This window comes from Nomascus leucogenys, chromosome 6 (assembly GCF_006542625.1).
Source record: "Nomascus leucogenys isolate Asia chromosome 6, Asia_NLE_v1, whole genome shotgun sequence".
NCBI lineage: Eukaryota > Metazoa > Chordata > Mammalia > Primates > Hylobatidae > Nomascus > Nomascus leucogenys.
The window spans coordinates 18001838-18023799 of record NC_044386.1 but is presented as its reverse complement, the minus strand read 5'-3'; the positions used below and the strand labels follow the sequence as shown (position 1 = coordinate 18023799).

At 35.6% G+C, this 21962-nt stretch overlaps 1 pseudogene; it reads right to left on the bottom strand.

Annotated features, from left to right (window-relative positions):
* Positions 1-4816: 4816 nt before the first annotated feature.
* Positions 4817-6819, bottom strand: LOC100588375 (annotated as a pseudogene).
* Between the last annotated feature and the right edge of the window lie 15143 nt (positions 6820-21962).

Below are 21962 nucleotides of genomic sequence, written 5' to 3'. Positions count from 1 at the left end.
TTAAGCATTCTTTTCTGCCATGCTTGCCTGTACGTGGACATTTGTAGAAACGTTTTTATTTTGACTTACCTATTTGCTTAAAATTTTCTATTGCATTTATTTTTGGAAGTAGAATGTTAATGTTATACAAATAATCTAATAATTTTGGCAAACATACAATCAAAGTAGGGGGATAGTATAGAGTTAAAGTATGGCCATAAGAATACAATTCAAAAAGTGATATTTTATCTCCTTATTAATATTCATCATTTAACACTGATTAAATGTAAACACAATTAGTCCCACAATTTGTAATATCTAATTTTGCTTTTTAGTACTATAAATGTGGAGGAGTTTCACTCTTTCGTTTAATGCCATTCATTTACAAAATAAAAATGTAAATTAATAGTCTGGCTGGATTATTGAATTTTTTAACATAACACTATTTGAGAATACAGTCTACTCTTATAAACTTTTTAACATTGTACAAGGTTTTTTTATGTATAATGTCCTTCTTTTGCTCTCATTTTGCCTGCTGTCTTTCTTCGGTGTAAATTGTTCTAATGCGTGTAGAAGCTATACTTTTTAATAAAATCTTCCATGTAGCCATCTTTCTTCATTTTTATTCACAGGTATTTTGAATAAGAAAGTTTTTTAATAATGTATTTATAGAACTGTTTCACTCCATCCATCTCACATGGAGAATGCCTTGGGATGAGATTTAAATTTATTTTAATAAAATATTGGTAATATTAATCATCGTCTAATCCAACTCAGTTTTCATTTCTGCAATGTAGAACTCTGTAACTTAAAAGCCACTTTATGGGACACCAGTTTTGTACCATTTCTGATCTCCTTTTCCCCCCTCCCTCTCGTAATCCAAATGTTGCTGTAGTAAGCCACTCTACATGGGTTCCAGTCTACTTTACCTATTCACCACCTGACATGCCTTGCTGTACGTCAGTATCCTGTGCTTCTTGTTCTATAACTTATTTCATTTGAGAGTTCCATAATGCATTTTATGCAGGTTCTTTGGGATAGAGCAAGATATTAAACAGCTCAGCATTGTATCATTGGTTCTTATTCCTCCTTGGATTTATACATCTTCGTAGGTAAAAGAAAAGTGCTCTACTTCACACTCTACTTTGTAGATAACCTATGTGAAGAGAGTTGGAACCAGAAATGGCCCTAAAAAGTAGATCCTAAGCATCAGAGTTCACACATGAATTACTAAGGAGCCACGCTGAGCTTCTTAGTAATTCATGTGTGAAGGAGGTAAGTGTGTGGTGGTAAAGTCTGGCATTCAGTGTAATACAACTATTGTGACTTTTACTTGTGCTTAATGAGGATGGTGTAAATAGGAAAGTAAGCCATTGTGATGCTTATTTGCTGGGCACTTGGCCTTTATGGGAGAAATAAGTAAAGACGACAAGCTGACTTTGTTTAACTGATTGGAACATTTTTAAAAATTAAAATGTTAGGCTCAGAGCAGCAACATTCAACTAAATGCATACTGAGGAGGACATAAGGTCTCTAAGGTAACTTTTAAGCAGATTATGATCTTCTGTAGCCACAGAAAAGTCTGTGCTGAAAATCAGGCCAAGGTTCAAAATATAAAAGTGGCAGACCTATGAAGTCTTCACAGATATCCTTTGTCAAAGTCAAGGTACTCTGGAAAAAAAAAATGTGAGACTCGAAGCTGGAATAGGTTATATGAGTGACAAGCTGAAGAAGCTTACATTCCAGGTATCCTTTGGACATTTCAACGAAGGTTCAAAATGTGCACATTTAAGGTCATGGTAATGAAGAATTTTGTCTCTTGTGGGATTAAGGTGTTAATATCCATAATAGGAAGCAGCTCAGACCAAACTAATTGCTCGCCAAGTCTGAGGGTATAATAGTCAGAGTTCTCTAGAGGGACAGAGCTATAGGATAGATGTATACATAAAGGAATTTATTAAGGAGTATTGACTCACACGATCACAAGGAGAAATCCCACAATAGGACGTCAGCAAGCTGAGGAGCAAGGGAGCCAATAGGAGTTCCAAAGCCTCAAAAGTAGGGAAGCAGACAGTGCAGCCTTTGGTCTGCAGTCAAAGGTCCAAAAGTCCAAAAGCTGAAAAACTTGGAGTCTGACGTTCGCGAGCAGGAAGCATCCAGCATGTGGGAAAGATGTAGGCTGGAAAACTAAGCCAGTCTAGTCTGTCCACATTCTTCTGCCTGCTTTATTCCAGCGTTGCTGCCAGCTGATTAGATTGTGCCCATCCAGATTGAGGGTGGATCTGCCTTTCCCAGTCAACTGACTCAACTGTTAGTATCCTTTGGCAACACCCTCACAGACACACCCAGGAACAATACTTTGCATCCTTCAATCCAATCAAGTTGACACTTAATATTAACCATTACAGAGGGTAATCTAGAACTTGTAGCAGAGGAGGAAAAAGATGATGGATATTACTACAATCTGTGATGAGTTGCAATAATGGGGAATGTAGCTTGCCTGAAGGCTTTTAGTTATTGCATATGGCTACCACTTTAAAGGAAATGTTTTTTATTGAACTTTTTCTTCCACTTTTGTTTAAAAAAAAAAAAGGTCAGGACCTCTTATTCTCATAGATATGTAATCCCTATATTGCAACATGAGAGCCTAATATATTGGAGAAAATGGGTATGGTCCTCATGGCACAGCCAGTATACTGGATCAGACACATTAAATATAGCATTTTATATATATTTTTGCCTCACCTCTTTGTGGACACACATGCAGCCTGATTGTGCCTGACCTCATGTTGGTACAACATCTCTTTGCCTCATTTCCGGAAATTCACTCTTGATGCCATTATGGGAACCTCTAGGTACCTACTTATATGATACTTGGGAGGGTGAGGGCATTAATGGCAAAGAGTTATGTTGATATGGTTTGCCTGTGTCCCCACCCAAATCTCATCTTGAATTGTACTCCCATAATTCCCCTGTGTTGTGCCAAGGACTTGGTAGGGGATAATTTGAATCATGGGAGTAGTTCCCCCATACTGTTTTTATGGTAGTGAATAAGTCTCACGAGATCTGAAGGTTTAATCCAGGTTTCCACTTTTGCATCTTCCTTGTTTTCTTTTGCTTCAGCCATGTAAAAAGTGCCTTTCATTGTCCACCATGATTCTGAGGCCTCCCCAGCCATGTGGAACTGTAAGTCCAAATAAATCTCTTTTACTTCCCAGTCTCTGGTATGTCTTTATCAGCATGAGAAAATGGACTAATAGAGTAAATTGGCACCAGGAGTGGGATGTTGCTGAAAATATACCCAAAAATTTGGAAGTGACTTTGGAACTTGGTAACAGGCAGAGGTTGGAACAGTTTTGAGGGTTCAGAAGAAGAGAGAAAAATATGAGAAAGTTTGGAACTTCCTGGGAACTTGTTGAATGGCTTTGACCAAAAGCCTGATAGTGAAATGGACAATAAACTCCAGGCTCAGATGGTCTCAGATGGAGATGCGGAAATTGTTGGGAACTGGAGCAAAGGGGACTCTTGTTATGTTTTAGCAAAGAGACTGGCAGCATTTTGCCCCTGCCTTAAAGATTTGTGGAACTTTGAACTTGAGAGAGATGATTTAGGATATCTGATGGAAGAATAGCTAATATGGTACATACCTGTGACTTTAATAATTGGTCACTTAGTGCTGGGCCTTCATCTTTTAGCCCTGTAGTCATTTGACCCCTTCCCTGTGTTCTCTAGGACTATATGATTAGTGCACTAATAGCACTGAAGATCTCTGCCTCAGATTTCATTTTCTGGGAGACTCAAAATATCATCCAATAAAAAGAACTAAATAAATTAATAAATAATGACTATTTTGCATTTAGAAAATATACTAAAACTAAATGTGTCTAACTTTTTTCTTTCATTAAAATTAAGTTTTTGAAAAAAAGAAAACTCTACTGTTTCTTTTTTTTCTTTTCTTTTTTTCTTTTTTTTTTTGAGACAGAATCTTGCTCTGTTGCCCAAGCTGGAGTGCAGTGGCACGATCTCGGCTCACTGCAACCTCTGCCTCCAAGGTTCAAGTGATTCTCCTGCCTCAGCCTCCCAAGTAGCTGGGATTACAGGTGTGCGCCACTATGTCTGGCTAATTTTTGTATTTATAGTAGAGACAGGGTTTTACCATGTTGGCCAGGCTTGTCTCAAACTCCTGACCTCTGGTAATCCACCCGCCTCAGCCTTCCAACTCTACAGTTTCTAAGATTTTCTTGTCTGCTGTTCCCTTCTTTGAAGAGCAATTTGGAAATATTTGCTATAACCCTTTTTTCAGGCATTGTGCTTTCAATAAATTATCTAAAGAATCTAATCTAAGGTGGCCACAAAACTTCTTTTTTTATAAACTGTAAACAAATTTTTTTACACAAAGGTTGTCACCTAATCATATATTTCTATAATTTAGACCCCATTGTTCTTACTGTCCACAGAAAGGCTGCTTCTTGACTTCCAATCTAATGATGGCAAGCACTAAAATCCTGACTTTAATAGAATAGTAGTAAAAATGTCTCAGTAATTTAAGTTGAAAGCAATACATTGGTGCATGGCTTTTGCACCCAATATTGGGAATATACAAATATATTTCTATTCAAAATTTCAAAATAAATTATCTTACAGATAATGACAGCAATAGACCATTACACATTGTCAACAAAAATGGTCACTGATGATTACAGTGATTTCTTAAACATCAGCCAGCCTTTTCTCCTGTCATTTTCTTTAACTGACTTCTCTGAAGTTATTGGTGAGGAACACTGCCTTGAGCTTTCTGTCACAGTTCATTCGTAATGGTGAAGTGCTATTCTAGAAGTTAGAACATACCACCTCTTGTACCACCTCCCATTCCTCCCATTGCCCCCATATCAGGGTCCTTCTCTTTTTTAGGTGTTTCTGTCACTACATCATCTGCTGTAGTCAAAGCCATTTCAGCAGCATCCACTAAAGTGGTTCTCCAGTGATTCCTTTTCCCGCCATATTCACAAAATCTCAAAGCACAGTGTCATAACCAACCTCTGAGGATCATTGCATAATTTTCTCAACTTTCAAAGATTCTTCAGCATCTGCATTTTTAGCCATAGTCATTGCAAAAATTTTGAGTGCTCTTTTAGTAATATATGTGCCAACTTTCTGTCTTTATTAAGGAATCTAAGGCTGGAATGCACCAAAGCAATGCAACAATCCCCTCCCAGAACAATACCTTCTTCAAAACTAGCTACTGTAGCATTGTAGCATTAAAGATATCTGTAACTTCTTTTCATTGACTTTGACATTACTCGTCCCAGTCCCACCAAGCTTCAGCACAGCTACTCCATCTGACTGTTTTGCCAGGTATTAATTTGATTCAGTTTTTCTTTTCATCTTTTTTTTTTTCTTTTTACGCAGCCTCACTCTGCCACCAGGCTGGAGTGCAGTGGCTCGACCTTGGCTCACTGCAACCTCTGACTCCCTGGTTCAAGCGGTTCTCCTGCCTCCGCCTCCTGAGTAGCTGGGAGTAGAGGCACACACCACCACACCCAGCTAATTTTTGTATTTTTAGTAGAGATGGGGTTTTACCATGTTGGCCAGGATGGTCACGATCTCCTGATCTTGTGATCCACCGTCCTTGGCCTCCTAAAGTGCTAGGATTACAGGCGTGAGCCACCGCGCCTGGCCCAGTTTTTCCTTTTTGTATTCAGTAGTTGTGACATCTAACTGGCCGAGTGTCTTGAATACACTTTTCAATTTGAGACTTGCCATAATTCCCTTTTAAAAGCATAGCATCATCTTCTGTCACAATGACCTCTCCAATTTCTTCTAAGTCATGAGGCTCAACAACTTCAAGATTTAGGGTCAACCCCTCTTGTTCAAACACTTCACCACCAATAGCAGTAGTCGTATCTTTAAACTTGTTCTTTCAATTGTCACCAAAACCTGGAGCTTTGACTGTTACAGCTTAAAGACCAACTTTTATACTATTCAAAACATATAACATTTTCAGCAGTTATGACCAAGGGCTTGAGCATTGGCGATGTAAAGACCAGGTCTAATGGACTGGACACCGGAAATTTCCTTTTCACTCAATAGAACATACACATACTGAAATTCACTACTATTATTCACAGTAAAATACACCTTTGATGTATAAAATGTATTAATAAAGTATGGAGAAATATAGCCTTGATCAAACTTCATGCCTTCCATAATTTCTAGTTCATCATTCAATGTTTTTCCATTATTTACTGTGATGACACCCTTTCTTCCAGCATTATTCACTGTATAAGAAACATGTTGCCAATTTCTTTCTCTCTGTTTGCAGAAATCATAGCATCCTGAGCAGTTTCTTCAAGAGTTGTCACTGGTTTAGACTGATTCTTAAGTTCAGCAATTACAGAATCAATAGCTAACATAATATGTCTCCTGATTTCTGCTGAATTAGCACTTTTGCTAATTTTCTCTTTCCTTGACAATAGGGCATGCCAGTACAGTAGCAGTGGTGGTGCAGTCCTCAACCTCTTCATTTCTGTTATTGGAAACATCTTGAACAGGTTTCACTCCAATATTTTCATATTTATCTTCTAAGTTAATTGAGTGTGCAACAATCACTCCATCTTTTGTTACTTTAGGTCTTCCCCAACTCTGTTCAATAATCATTGTTCTTCTCTTTGGCTCCATTGCAACAGCTACAGCATAGGTTTAAAGTCATATAACTTGATGCATTAGGGCTTGGGCTTCTACACCAAATTTCACATCTTTAGCATAAGCCCAAGTGACAGGAGAAGCTGGTACCCTGGACACAGGTCTCATTTGGTGAGAGACTGTGAATAATCAAACCATTTCTGTAAGGCATTGGCAGGGAGCTTGCGCATTGAGGTAGGTGATTATCAGCAAGTGAGGGCCAAAATCTCTTATAATTGTGCTTATCGAGTTATTATATACCATAGGAGAAAATCTTTGGAAACAGATGTATAGAGTCAAGATAAATTATTCAAATAAATTATGATAAATATTAAAAAACAACATTATGCAGTGATTAAAATTAACATTCTGAAAGTTATGTACATATCCTTGATATGATCTTAGGAGAACAGTCTGTTAAAATCTGGATATAGTGTATGATACTTGTTTGAAAGATATACCAAAATGTAAAATATAGATATGTGTGCTTTTTGTAGAACATTTTCTTATTTTGAATATGCTTTTCATTTTTAAGTTTGTTATAATAAATTACTACATCTAAATAAGATAAACAAATAGCATAAAAGATCTGATTCTATGTGTAATAATTTATCTTTGACAACTAAAATTTTTTTTCAAAGAAAATATTCATTTTTTCAAATACTTCACAGTAGATAAATATTTATGTTCTTCCCTTACCAAGTCGTGGCCAAATACTTTTTTCTCTTATCAAGTAATGTTTGTAACAGATTGCATCAGAGATCTTCAAAAGCATTGGTGTCTAGTCTTAGCAACGTTTCCAGAATTTGCAATGGGAGTCAAGTGGTATATTTTAAGAAGACAACACCTAGTTGGCATATTTGTAGAGTTGTTATCAATGCAACAATACTAAAATGTGAAAAATAATCTTAAGACATTGATATTACATTTACTTTTCACATTTATTTGCAAAAAAATCTAAAATTGCATTCAAATGGTATGAGCAAGCATTCTATTGATTCCTAATTTAATATCTCATCTTCCAGCCTCCTCCCTAATCTTTCAATTAATATATTTATCAGATGTCATTTTGCACTTTAAACATAAATATTTTCTCCAAAATGCTCCTTCAACCATTAATATATTCTGTCTCTTTCGTGGCAACATCAATTTTGCAACAAATAAAATGTAGTATTGCCTGAGGAAAAAGGCAAAAATGTGTGTGTGTGTGTTTAATCGTTGAAGTCACATGTATAAGATATTAAAACTAGGTCCAAGATCTCTTAATTGCTACATATTTCATATGACTATGACTCTGTTAGAAGAGGCTTGCTTCAGCACATACCCAAGTTTTTACTTCCTGGGAAAATATCTATATGCCTTCAACTACCAAAAATAAAGTCCTGTGGTAAAGATAAAATCAATTTCTAGAAATTATGATGAATACCTAATGCATTAAATTTTGTTTCCTAGCATCTTTCTAGCTCTTTCTCAACCAATAGAAGAGCCACAATTTATAGCTATGTAGACATTTTTGAATTTTCTTTTCTATTATTTCTGGAAATGCCATGGTCAATGGCAAGTAAACCCAGATAAATCGTTTCCAGATGTTAAGGCAATAGGAAAATCAACTACTGGAAACTGATTTGAAAAACAATATTATGTGCTTCCAACAGATAAATACATGAAATATATATTGTATGCAAATACCTTACAAAGGAAAAAATCAACTGAAGAATTACCAGATTGGGCATTGATTGATATTTCAATAATGCTTATTGATTAGCAAAACCATAACCACTGTTATCTTTTCTTACAGACTTTTGAGATCAATTGCCTAATCAAAGATGACTACAAACACTAATATCACGAACAAGTGTGTTCTAGGCACAGTATCGTCAAGACCAGAAGTGTTTTACCTTTAGTTTTCTAGGTATTGTTTGTATGTTACAATATAAATGTTATAATAACCTGATAAGTGTTTTTCTGGTCTACTTACAAAGAGTTGAGTTTTTGTTAACCTGAGAAGCAAAAACAAATGGCTACATACATTTCCAAAATTAGGATATGGATGGGTGCACCACTGATACGATTTGGCTCTGTGTCTGCACCCAAATCCCATCTCATATTGTAATCCCCGCATGTTGAGGGAGGAGCTTGGTGGGAGGATATTGGATCGTGGGGATGGTTTCTTCTATGTTGTTATCATGATAATGAGTGAGTTCTCACAAGGGCTGATGGTTTTAAAAATGTTTGACAGTTTCCTTCTTGTGCTGTCTGTCCTGCCTCCATGTAAGATGTGCCTGCTTACCCCTCACCTTCTGCCATGATTGTAAGTTTCCTGAGGCCTCCCCAGCCATGTAGAGCTGTGTCAATTAAACAACTTTTGTTTACAAATTAAATTACCGACTCTCAGGTAGTATCTTTACTGCAGTGTGAAAATGGACTAACACAAAAACTCTTTTGGAATGTCTAATGATTACAATAATGAGCCACATTTTCCCAGCTATTGTAAATAATAGTAATACTACTGTTACTGATAGTACTAATGACAATATGTATTCAGTTCGGTCATCAAAATATATATGCACCTTCTCTCAAAAAATCTCATTTAAATGGCGGGAATCTATCCAGTTTTCTATCTTGAAAGATATAGAAGAAATCTATAAAATGTAATACACCAGAAAGATTTTAGAATTCCCCAGATATAAAAGGAATTGTTGTTAAATTCCTAGGTTCTGCCATTTCATAGAAAACTCCAGAGCTGCAAGCTCAATGTTTGCGTTGACAATTACTGGACATGAAGGAATGTCCTGGAGAGCCAACCTGCATGTAGCGTCCATGTTGAGGACTTTTATCTTGGAAGACTTCTTGGTAAGTCCTTGAAGTTCATTTACAGATCTGTTTGCCACACATGAGAAATTCTTCTAATGCAGTTAACAGCTCCCTAGAATTCACCTCAATGGTTCTCAGTACTTAACATGATTAAGAAACTTATTAGTAATGTTGTTTACATAAATCCGGGTCTGGGCCTAGGCATCTGCATTTTGACCATAAAAATAGGTGATTTTTATGCAGGCAGCCTAGTGTTCACATAAAAACTTAGACCTAGATTATTTTTGGTCACATCTCAAATTTTTAATGAATTGATTTATTTTTACTTTTACACAGTGTCTAGTTCTGTTGCCCTGGAGTGCAGTGCAGCTTGAAGTGCAATGGTGCAATCATAAATCACTGCAGCCTTGAATGCCTAGGTCCAAGCAATCCTCCTACCTCAGCCTCCTGAGTAACTAGGACAACAGGTGTGCAACACCACGCCTGGCTAAATTATTGTATTTTAAATTGTTTGCAGAAAGAGTGTCTTGCCATATTGCCCAGGCTGGTCTCAAACTCCTGGTTTCAAGTGATCCTCCTGCCTTGGTGTCTCAAAATGCTGGGATTACAAGAGCGAGCCACATATCCAGCCAGTTCTCAGCTTTTTATACTTAATTTTTTTCCTGAAAATCTTTATATCTATCTTGAATTTCTGGATGACTTTTAGCACCATGATTGGAAATGTTCGTATTCAGATATTTCTAATTAGGGCTCATCATCTGTATATTGGACTAACTGCATTCACACAGAATGGAGCTTTTCTGAAGTGAGGTTGATAGCAACTCTGCCAGATTGGTTGAACAGAGATCACCCTCATTTTTCATTAAAAAAAGAAATTACTAGAAACATAAAATAACCACTTATAACTTAACTTACACTTTTTATTACAGAAATATATTTAAATATATTACCTTATGCTATTGAAGTTTTATGTCTAAAATTATTGAATTAATACAAATCTTGATTATTGGTGACAGAACAAAAGCCTCATGAAAGTAGGTACTATTATATCTCTAGCACCTGGAAGTGTGCCTGATTAAAAAGTAAGGAAGAATGAAAACAAAATAATAAAGTTAAAAAAAGGGAAAGGGAGGTAAGAGGAGGGGAGGGGAGGAGGAGAGGAGAGAAGACAAAAGGAAAGGAAAAGGTAAAGAAAAGGAAAGGGGAAAGGAAAGTAGAAAGGAAAGAGAAAAGAAAAGGAAAAAGGGAAAAAAAGATTACCAGTGCAGCTAAGTGCGTAACTGATTAAACTAAAATATCCATAGGCATTTTTTTTCCCAGCAGGAAAAATACATTTAGTGTAACTCATGTGTTTCAGTATAGCTTTATTTTTTTATCCCAATGTCTTTTCCTATACTTAAAGAACCCCAGACAGCTATTTATTTTCCCTAATACTCCATTGTGAAGCGCTTTCCTCATCCTGGAGTGCATTTGAATTAAAGTACCATATGCTATTCTGAAGAGCTTGTTTCTATAAAGTGTTCATTATGATCGTGGGTACCGTTTTTCAATTTCTGTTGCTGCTGTGTGGTAGAGTTGGAGCCAGACTAAATAATGTGAGAATGAATGTGTAATCATGTGTGTTTTTCTGTGTGTGCATGCATGTGTGTGTGTTTTCTTGACCTATAGCTGTATCTTTCCATATGATTCTATTTTACTGATTTCAAAGGTATATTGCTAATACATCAATTTGTTTATTCAAATGATTGATCAAAGTGAAATGTAATATAAATGTACAAAGCTTTTAAGAATCAGATATGTAACTGTAGAACTTTAAATCCAACTGATGTGTAAAAGAACAATGTAAAAACATATATTTGAAGGCATATTAAATCTTCTGCAGTAATGAATTAGATTTTGGCTGGGTGCGGTGGCTCACGCCTATAATCTCAGCACTTTGGGAGGCCGAAGCAGGCGGATCACGAGGTCAGGAGATCGAGACCATCCTGGCTAACATGGTGAAACCCCGTCTCTACTTAAAATACAAGAAATTAGCTGGGCGTGGTGGCGGGCACCTGTAGTCCCAGCTACTTGGGAGGCTGAGGCAGGAGAATGGCGTGAACCTGGGAGGCAGAGGTTGCAGTGAGCCGAGATCATGCCACTGTACTCCAGCCTGGGCAACAGAGCGAGACTCTATCTGGAAAAAAAAATTAGATTTTATATGATTTTAAAAATATTTTTTGGTGTGTGTGTGTATGTAAATCAGCTGTCCCTTTTGATTTCAAAGAAGTAACATTTTATTTACTTTAATTTGTTACTGCATGATCCCAAATCACCCTGTTATTTCCTTTTCTCCTGCAAAAATTAGCAGGTGCTTCTTCATAGTAAAAGGAGGTATAGTAACATTACTGTGTTTAGAAATTATTTATGAATCTTGGAAAACATTTATTTAGGGTAGGAAAATGGCTTTTGGGATTTTATTTTACTGAACATATAAAAATATATTTTTTAATCCACATAATCCAAATGTTCTAAAACTTTGCAATTCAAAGCTCTCTGAACAACTCCTATGAGTGTTTTTCTCTGATAGACTATAAATACTTTGGTGTAGCAGATATTAAATGTGCAGTGCAATTGAATAAATCTGTTTTATCTGTAGACTCTGTGAATCTGTAAATATATTTCTAGTCATGAACCAAACTGAAATTGTAGGCTGGAGTGGGTAAGGGAAAATAAAATAACTGTGTACACTTCTAGAGAAAGGTAGTCTGTTGTATTTATCTCTATGCCCGCTTCAAAATGCAAGGTGCCCTCCCAACTCTTACTCAGCAGCTCAAGAAGTAGGTACTGCCTTATCTAAAAGTTTGAATTATTCCCTCCATGCCAAATAATACAGGGGACTTTTCCTCTTTAGGAGTAATCAAAGCTGTAAATCCAAAAGACCTATCACTTAAATAAGAAGATAATTATTATTTTTAAATGAAAGACTATTTTTTACAGGCAGTCCTGAAAGGTTCCGATTCAACTCCAATAGCATCTTTATGCAATTTTTATTGTTTCTAACAAAATATATATTTTCTGGTGAAATAAAAGCCGTGGTCATATATTCAATAGTTGGACTGTTCCTCCAATGAAGAGTAAAAAGCTAATGGTAAAATTAGCTTTGTAAAAACATTAAATGGAAAGCAAACCTTTGTATAGGCTGCTGTCATTACAATGTAAGACTGTTTAACCAGTTACATATTGGTTTAAAAGATAAAAAAGTAGAGAGGTTTTCCCTCCTCTCTCTCTCTCTGAAATCTATTAAAATGAAATAAAATTAGAACACAGTTAAAACAACCTAAACATTTTGAGTAATTAATGTAAAATACGGAGAGAGAATATCATTATTTAATGAATTCTTATCCCAATCTGCATGGAATACACTATATCTATTTTCTTATCTTAAATATATATATAGATAGATAGATATTTTAATACACTATATATATTCTCATCTTAAATATATATGAATATATATAGTTTTACATATACTTAAATATGAATATATATATTTAAGACAAGAAAATATATAGTGTATTAAAAATATATTTTTATATATGTGTATTTTTTAAGACAAGCAATGAGAGTAGGAAGAATGAGAAACCAGAAAAAAAAATGTAAAACAAGCATTTGGAATTTTTTTAAGAAATAGAAAACATTAAGTCAATACTTTCTGATCTTTTCCAATGTTTGGAAAATTTTATAAATTTTGTATTTATTTGTAAATTTATTTCAGCACAAATGATGGAGTGTATGTGTGTGTGTTTGTGCCAGTGTGTGTGTTTTGAAATCTCTGTTGAGCCAGTTGTAACATATTACTGGTTCTCTTATTAATTAATAAGTTAACTAAAACTTTTGACATTTGTTCAATTTATATTTGTATGAAAACAGGGATTTTACTTTAAACAAAACATATCCTTTAACAACTATCTGTTAAGACAGACCACATAAACATTGTAAAATAATCTTAATTTTGATAAAACCACAGCAGGATATGACAAATGAGCTGGGATTACAGAAAATAAATTAATAATAAAAAGCAACAGTGATTTAAATCATATCAGAAACAATCATAATTAAATCATTAGCACCAAAGCATAGTCACTGAACTAGAAAACTGCTTAAGAAAATAATAACGCAAAAAGAGAAAAATATTAAATAGAGCAAATAAATGAGATATTTGGAGTGGAAAAAAATATGTAAAATATAGAGATACCACTAAATTTCAGAACGGAATTAAAGAGATTGGCCAAATGCATTTAAAATACATTAAGAATAGAAGAGGTTTCTTACTCTCAGGTATTAAAAATCACCTTCACATCAAGATAGAGGACAGTTTCATTACAAAATATCCTCCTGCAACCTTTTACAACAGCATCTCACTTCCACCCCTCACCTCCTATACCTAATACCTGGCAACCTTGAATCTGTTTTCTATTCTATAATTCTGTCATTTCAAAAACAATATTTAAATTGATTATATAGTATGTAATATTTTGACTGACTTTTTCACTAAAAATAACTTCCTGAGATCCATCAAAAGTTGTTGCATTTGTCACTAATTTATTTCTTTTTATTACTGGGTAGTAATCTATGGTATAGATGTACCATAGTTGATTTTACCTATCACCTACTGAAGGTCAAATGTTAATGCTATCCAGAAGCACTCTCACAGACGCACCCAGAATTGTGTTTCATGAAATGTTTGGGCAGTCAAGCTGGCAGATAAAATTAGCCGTTACAGCAGCCAAAGATCCATCCACAAGAATTACCAAATGAATTCTACCTAACCAAGGAATAAATAATTGCTAGCAACTGATCAAGAACATAGAACATTTTTGGAGACTAACAAGCTGATTTTACAAACTAGCTGTATATCAAAGGAAAAAAATCTTTGTGAATAGTGACATCTTTAACAAATTTGAACATATATATCTATATGTATATATGTTATGACTGAATAAATATCATGGAAAAATTCATAAAAAGTTAGTGTGATATACTATTTGCTCAATTACGTAGGGTAATTAACAGTTTAATTCACTTTACCCTGTTACCTAAGAGTGCTTTATCCATGATGTCCACTCAGTAAATATTTGATGACTAAACTAATAAGAAAAACAATACTGCTATCTCAATAGGTATTAGAAGTATCCAACACCTATTCATCCCAAACAATAAACTAGATGTACAAAGAAACTCTTGATCTAGAGTCATCTTGACAAAGGATATTTACAAAAAAAAAAAACCCACACTGACATAATTAATAGTAAACTATCAGTGCAACTCCCAGTAAAATCAAGAAAAAAGCAAAGAAGTTTCTCACTGTTATCTTTCTTCTACACTATTAAATAGCATCATTAGCAAAGCAATGGGGTGAGGATAAAAGATAATGTCATATATATATATATGTATAATCAAGAGAAAATCTCTCATTATTTAGAAAATAAATGATTACATGTAAAATCAAAGAAAATATGTGGTTCAATATTTAAAACACCATATAAAATATGTATAATATAAGAAGTTAATATTCAATAACTTTGGAAAATGGAAAGAAGTCCCTGGTGTGGTAGCCGGCTTGCAGTATAACCCCTGAAGATCCCTGCCTCTTGGAATTCAAGTCCTTTTGCAATCCCTTTTAATGAGTGAAGACTTGATAAAGCAAATTCTTTTGTTAATATAAAACAAGTGATGTCTAACTCCACAACTAGGCCATGAAAGGCGGAGTGGCATCTTGAGCATTCTCTCTCTTTCACTCATTCACTCTTACTCGTATAACTTGCTCTGGGCCTGAGAAGCCACATGAAAAGGCCAACAAGTTGAGAGACGGAGGCCTCTGGAAGGCAGGCACACGAGCAAGTTTAGAAGCTGATCCTGCAGCGCCAATCCAGCCTTCAATTCATTGCAGCCAACGTTTTGGCTTCAACCTCTAGAAGATCCGAAGACTCAAAGACACAGTTAAATTGTTTGTACACAATTTTGCCCATCGTGTAACTCTAATTAAACTGAAAAAATAAATTAACTGTAATGTTGATAATTTTATTAATCTGAGTTAGTTTGAATCAACTCAAATTATATTCATATCATAAAATTATGTCTTGAAATTTCACTCAATCATAGTACTTTTTTCTGATTGATTCAAATGGTCCTTTATATATAAAGGACCATTATATATAAAGGTATGTATCTCTTTATATATTTTATATATGCTCATCTTTGACTCCTTTAATTCCTATATACATATATATATACATACTCCTACATATACATACATACATATATGTTCCTATACATATATATACTTAAATACACTCCATATGTTTATGGAGTTAAAGGAGTGAAAGATGAGCACTGAAGAAAGAACATCACTGAAGTATACATTTTTGTTATGCAAATTTTAAGCACAACACTAAAGGGAATTAATGAGAGCATTTAATTGGAGATATCCTTCTCATTCAATCACAAGATAAGCATTTATTAGAAGCAAAAGAAAGAGAAAGCAATAGAACAACCTGACTGTATAAAGAAAAGAAAATGTTTGATAAGGAAGTTTGTGCTCTTGATTACTGAGAGAAAAACAAACAAAAATCACAGGAGTCATTTAATCAAGAATAGATGTTAGATCCAGGATAGGACTATGAGAAAACAGGGCAGGTATGTAGGTTTGCATATAGGGAGGAACTGAAAGAGAGAAAAATTTTCTTTGCCTGGGGATTTGTCTGAATGTCCTCTGATTTTGTGCAAATCATGGACTTTTAAAACTAATTCCAATGCTGTTGCATCACACTGTCTGTGTGAAACCAAAGATTTCCCAGAGTATTGACGAACACACATTTCTAGCTAAGAGTCAGAATGGCAGCCACAGCCATGATTCTTCTGCAGTCCAAAATCAAGAAGCCTGTTAGGAACATGTAGCGGAGAGACACTGGCACTGTTAGGTGTACAGTTGGGTGTGTCCAAGCAAGCACATCCAGGATCACACTAGAATGGGGGCAAATTTTAAGTTTGGGGTCTTTTTTTTTTTTTTTTGAGACGGAGTCTTGCTCTGTCACGAGGCTGGATTGCAGTGCCGATCTCAGCTCACTACAACCTCTGCCTCCCAGGTTCAAGCGATTCTCCTGCCTCAGCCTCCAAAGTAGCTGGGACCACACCTGCACGCCATCAGGCCTGGCTAACTTTTTGTATTTTTAGTAGAGATGGGGGGTTTCACCATGTTGGCCAGGCTGGTATCCGACTCCTGACCTCAAGTGATCCGCCCACCTCGGCCTCCCAAAGTGCCCGAATTACAAGCGTCAGCCACCGCCCCAGCTAAGTGTGGGATTTCTTGATCTCCAGGTGATACTCTAGTGGGTGAGTGGCAGAGTTTTCCTGGAAACGAATCCCCCCAATTGATTAATTTTCCCTAAGTCTGTTTCTGCCGTATTCTCAACTTCTTTATGAAGTCATCTGTGATCAGTAGTATATGTTTCTGTCTTCTCTTCAGTATGACAAAAAGAATAAGCATTAAAATAGAATATCACCTAATACATTTCAAAGCCTTAGATTCTAAGAATTTTTGCACGTCGGGCTGAGTTTCCTTAGATAGGCCTGTGTGCAAATATAATTTGTACAATTCGATTTTTTTTTTTAGCAATTTGTATATTTCTATATAGGAAGGTGACATCACTGGAAAGAAAATAATGAAAATAGTATGCCAACATTTTTTGTTGAGGAAATATAATACCATTGACATCCAAACTGGAACTGGTATTCTCTAGTATAACTTTGAAAACTCATTGTGGAAATTAAAGTAGGGGAAATGTTTCATAAATATTAAAGAGATATTAAAGACTATAATGATTGGCCCGGCGTGGTGGCTCATGCCTGTAATCCCAGCACTTTGGGAGGCTGAGGTGGGTGGATCATGAGGTCAGGAGATCGAGACCATCCTGGTTAACACGGTGAAACCCCATCTCTACTAAAAATACAAAAAATTAGCCAGGTGTGGTGGCGGGCGCCTGCAGTCCCAGCTACTTGGGAGGCTGAGGCAGGAGAATGGTGTGAACCCGGGAGGCAGAGCTTGCAGTGAGCCGAGATCATGCCACTGCATTCCAGCCTGGGCGACAGACCAAGACTCCGTCCCCCCCCCCAAAAAAAAGGTTTTAATTATTGTAATATTTAATAGTGAAGCATTCAATGTCTTCACTTTATTGTGAAGAACATATCCAAAAGGTTAAAAAGTGACTTATTTCTCACTACATGTTGTGTGCGTGTGCATGTGTGTGTATTTCACAAAATATTGATTATCCTAGTAATGCTACTTAAAATTCCATTTAATTTTATTTATTCAGCCAGCATTTAATAAAATGTTTTCATTTATGTAATTTGATAATTACACTCTAAGAGAGCTGTATAAAAATGTAAAAGTCAAGTTTAACCCTGTCTTTCCATTGCTAATATTTTGTTTTTCCTTTTGATTGATTCATATGCAGTGCTAGTTACATTTTACAAAAAGACTACATTGTACTAGTGTGTTACAAAATATAATAACATACCTAAGCATAAAACTTTAAATAATGTGAAATTAAAATTTTGTCTAACATTAAATTTTGGCTGGGCACAGTAGCTCACACCTGTAATCCCAGTGCTTTGGGAGGCCAAGGTGGGAGGATCATTTGAGGACAGGAGTTCAAGACCAGCTTGGCAAGATCCCATCTCTACAAAAAAAAAAAAAAAAAAAGGCCAAGCATGGTGAAGGTGCATGCCTGTAGTCCCAGCTACAAAAGAGGCTGGAGGCTGAGACATGAGGATCACTTGAGCCCAGGCATTTGAGGCTGCAGGGAGCTATGACTGTATTGCTACATTCCAGCCTGGGCAACAGAGTCAGACCCTGTCTCTGAAATAAAATTTAATTTTTTTTCAGGCTCAAGAAAATGCACATGGTTTTTATATTGTTGCCACATGATACCACTACTTTGGTAGAAAAAGAGAAATATCTGACAGGTTTATTAGGGTAAGCTGAATCATGAAAGTTTTGAATTAAGGCAACCATTCAGGCTTGCATTTCTCACAAAAATGCCGTGGCCTTCAGTGTATTTCTGTCTCTTTGTTTTCACCTAGAGTCAGACTTCTCTATCTGTGGGTTCCACATTCGTGGATTCAACCAGCCATGGATAAAAAATATTTGAGAAAAAAAGGATGGTTGGATTTTTTCCTATTGTCACTTTTTAAACAATACAGTAAAACAATTTACATAGCATGTACATTGTATCAGGTATTATAAGTAATCTACAGATGGTTTAAAGTATATGGGAGGATGTGCATAGGCTACTTGCAAATACTATGACATTTTATATCACAGCCTTGAGCATCTATGGATTTTTGCATCTGAGAGGGGTTCTGGAACCAATATCCCAGGAAATCTAGTATGACGGAATAGACTATTGTATCAGTGGAGCCTCAGTCAACTCTCCCCAAAGACCCCTTGGGATTTATCAGATAGTTAATTATTGTTAGCATAGAAGATGTAATTTAAAACTGTAAGTATTATCCAAGATACACAAAGAACCGTTATACATATTTTAAGGAGGGCAGATATCATAAAGTGTTTGTAAAATTCCTGTGAAAAGTCACTTGAGAATATAAGGTGCCCTGTCCAGTGAACCTGCTTCAAGTAGCATAACAGAGCTATGATATTGGATAGCCCTATGATCCACTGTTATGCCCCACTGGAGTGATAAGCGATTCCAAAACATCATTTACAGAAACCACTTGGTTGTGAACAAAGGCCTGGTCTATGGATCGCTAGTAAACCTTTTAAAAACAGAGTGAGCCATGCTTTCTTGTGCTAAATTGCTTAGATATGTGATCAAATACTCTCATTAAACGCTGACAAAAAATAGTAATGTCTACATGTCACTTGACATTTTCTTAATAAAGAAAAATTTTAAAAGAGGATAATACACACACACACACACACACACACACACACACACACACACAGAGGAACCTGCACCCCACACATGTTTCAACTGGACTTCATTTCTGCATTCTGAAATGTTCCTTTCATTATGTTCTAAAGAATAAATGGAAACATAGGTAGTTGATATTCTTAAATAAGTCAGTTTTTTTTTTGTTTTGTTTTTGAGATGGGGTTTTTGCTCTGTTGCCCAGACTGGAGTGCAATCACGTCATCTTGACTCACTGCAACCTCCATCTCCTGGGTTCAAACAATTCTCCTGCTTCAGCCTCCCGAGTAGCTAGGATTACAGGCGCTTGCCACCATACCTGGTTAACATTTGTATTTTTAGTAGAGATGAGGTTTCACCATGTTGGCTAGGCTGGTCTTGAACTCTTGACCTCATGTGATCCACCTGCCTCGGCCTCCCAAAGTGCTAGGATTACAGGCATGAGCCATGGCGCCCAGCAAAAAGTAAGTCTTAAGAAATTTTGGCAAAATAATGATCTGTTGCATCATTCTGCTTTGTTCATTCAATCATTTAATACTATGTCATGAGCATTGTATTTGTCCTTAAGTAGTCTGTGACAATCAGATATAATCAGAGTATATATATCCCTTATAATCAGATTAATATATGACCCCATATATATTATGGAGTCATTTGTGAGACACTGTTTTGGTGATTATGGATGAAAGTTTCTAGAGTGAGATAACATAGCCTGAAATCTGGAATTTGCTACATATATGACATATGATATATTAAATATATAATCTGAATAGGTCTATTACATAACTACACTACTAGTACCTCCATCACCATGTGCAACAGCGTGTAACTTTTCTCACCCATTTTGGTTCAAAGAGACTGAAGTATAACTGGGATATACAATTTGTCAAGGTCACATATCTAGTAAGTAGAACATTTCAGATTTCAATTCAAATTATGTCACCCCCAAAACACTCACTCATAATCACTGTAACAGTGTCTCACAAATGACTCCATAAAATTCCACAATGAAGATATATCAAAATTCACTTGAATGGATATTTAAACATATTCCAAATTAAGCTTGTGTAAATGATGGTATAGTAAATGTATTGTATATAATCATTTTTCTTTTCTTTTCCTTCTTCTTTTGGTTTTTAGAAAATAAAACTAAGTTAAAGCATTTTTATATTCCAGCATGTTAAGCTTTATCGGCATTATAATTTTTATTTATTTTATTTCATATACGCTTTCTTTTCAAGCCGTAAGTGCTTACTTCACGTTGAAATTTTTAATTTTTAGTTTTTGGGGGTACATAGTAGGTGTATATATTTATGGAGGTACATAAGCTATTTTGATAAAGGCATACAATGCATAATAGTCACATTAGAGCCAATGAGGTATCGATTACCTTCTTTCTATGTGTTACAAGCAATCCATCTTTTTAAGATATTTTTAAATCTACAATAAATTATTGTTGACTATAGTCATCCCTTTGTGCTGTCAAATACCAAATCTTATTCACTCTATCTGACTATATTTTGATACCCATCAGCCAATTACACTTACTCCTACCCCCAGCCCCCAGTACCCTTCCCAGCCTCTGGTAACCATCATGCTACTCCATGAGTAGCACATTGAACTCCAGTAGTTCAATTGTTTTAATTTTTAGCTTCTGCAAATAAGTGAAAACATGCAAAATTTGTCTTTCTGTGCCTGACTTATTTCACTTAACATGGTGACCTCCAGTTAGATACATGTTGTTGCAAATGACAGGATGTGATTTTTTTTCATAATTGATTATTACTCCATTGTGTATAGGTACTACATTTTCTTTTATTCATTTACTTGTTAATGGAAACTTAGGTTGCTTCTAATTCTTGGCTATTATGAATAGTGCTGCAATAAACATGGGAGTGTAAATATTACTTCACTATACTGAGTTCCATTATTTTGTATATACCTAGCTGTGGGATTGCTGGATCATAAGGTAACTCTATTGTCTTTTGAGGAATGTCCAAACTATTCTCCATAGTGGATGTACCAATTCACATTCCTGACAAGAGTGTATAAGGGTTCTGTTTTCTCCACACCCCGGCCAGCATTTGTTATTGCATGTCTTTTGGATAAAAGCCGCACTGGGGTGAGATGATATCTCATGGTAGTTTTGATTTGCATTTCTCTGATGATCAATAGTTTTGAGCACTTTTCATGTACCTATTTGCCACTTGATGTATTCTTTTGAGAAATGTTTGTTTAAACCCTTTACCCATTTTTAGCCAGATTATTAGTAGTTGTTGTTTTCCTTAAAAAGTTGCTTGAGCTCCTTTTATATTCTGGTCATTAATCCCTTGTCAGACAGATAGTTTGCAGATATTTTCTCCCATTCTGTCTGTTGTCTCTGCCTTATGTTGATTGCTTCCTTTGCTCTGCAGAACTTTTTTAACTTGATGTGATCCAACTTACTCATTTTTGCTTTAGTTGACTGCAAAAATGGGCATTGTTCAAGAAATCTTTGCTCACACCAATGTCCTGAAG